The following is a 1,626-nucleotide window of genomic DNA, read 5'->3' on the forward strand; positions in this document are numbered from 1 at the left end:
GGTAGGAAGATCATCATCACGGAGAAGTCATTCGTGAATCTGCTAGGTGCAGAAACTGCTCATGGGTATCGGTCTCACTGACGGAATCGAAGCTGAAACCCAGAACCAAGGACATCGTCAACAAGGCCCTGTACACCACCTTCAAACCGGGCAAGACGAGCTACAAAGTGATGGACCTTCAACCCAAACTCAGGGTCTGGCACAAGATCCTGCTCAACTGCATCAATCAACGACCAAAGGGGCAGTCTCCCAGACACACATCAACTTCAATCAGAAGGCCGATGCTGTTCTTCATTCAAGACAAGGAGAAGATCTGCCTTCCCTACTTCCTGTTCTCCTATTTGAAGGAATGCATCCGGAAGTCTCGCACCACCTCCTCCATCAAGTCAGCCATCAAATATATCCCTTTTGGGAGGCTGATCTCAGACTTTCTTATTGAAAGCAACTTGGTGCAAGATTTGATCAATGCTGGTTGCACAGAGGACTTGAGCACAATTGTTAGCGATGTCTTCACTGCCAACTCTCTGAAGAAGATGGTTTGGTCCAGAAGAAGATTGCTCCTGCTCATGAGGACACATCTTCTGAGATCAGAGGAAGAAGAATGCCTCTGAATGACTATCCTCTGTGGACTCAAGCAGACCATCCTGAAGCCATCAGATGCTATGTTGAAGACCTCAGGGCTCAAGGATTCGAGATTGACCTTGATGATTTCGTCAGCAGACTTCCACCAGCTCCAGAGTTTCCTTCTCCTCCCAAGAAGAAAACCAAGAGGAAGATGGTTCTGGACGAATCCTCAGAGGAATCTGATGTCCCTCTGGTCAAGAAGGCGAAGAGCAAGCCTGATGATGATGATGGTGATGATAGTGAGGATGGTCCTCCAAAGAAGAAGCAGAAGAAAGTCAGAATTGTGGTGAAGCCTACTCGGGTGGAACCAGCTGCTGCAGAGGTCAGAAGGACTGAACCTCCTGCCAGAGTGACTCGATCATCAGCACATACAAGTAAGCCTGCACTTACCTCTGATGATGATTTGAATTTATTTGATGCACTCCCAATTTCTGCCTTACTCCAACACTCTTCAAATCCCCTCACTCCTATTCATGAATCCCAGCCAGCCGCACAAACCACCTCTCCACCACATTCCCCAAGATCTTCATTCTTTCAACCTTCTCCTACTGAAGCACCACTCTGGAATTTGCTTCAGAACCAACCCTCTAGGTCAGAAGATCCAACCTCTCTCCTTACCATTCCATACGACCCATTAACTTCTGAACCCATCATCCCCAACCAACCAGAACCCAAACCAACAGATCCACAACCCAGAACGTCTGATCACTCTGCTCCCAGAGCATCAGCACGTCCTGCTGTCAGAACCACGGATACAGACTCTTCATCAGCCTTCACACCTGTATCCTTCCCCATCAATGTCATTGACTCTCCTCCCTCCAATACCTCTGAATCACTTAGAAAATTCATGGAGGTTAGGAAAGAGAAGGTATCTGCCTTGGAAGAATATTACCTTACCTGTCCAAGCCCTAGGCAATATCCTGGCCCTAGACCTGAACGTCTAGTTGACCCAGATGAACCTATCTTGGCCAATCCTATCCAAGAGGCAGACCCCTTAGTCCA

This window comes from Lotus japonicus, chromosome 2 (assembly GCF_012489685.1).
Source record: "Lotus japonicus ecotype B-129 chromosome 2, LjGifu_v1.2".
NCBI classification, from domain to species: Eukaryota; Viridiplantae; Streptophyta; class Magnoliopsida; order Fabales; family Fabaceae; genus Lotus; species Lotus japonicus.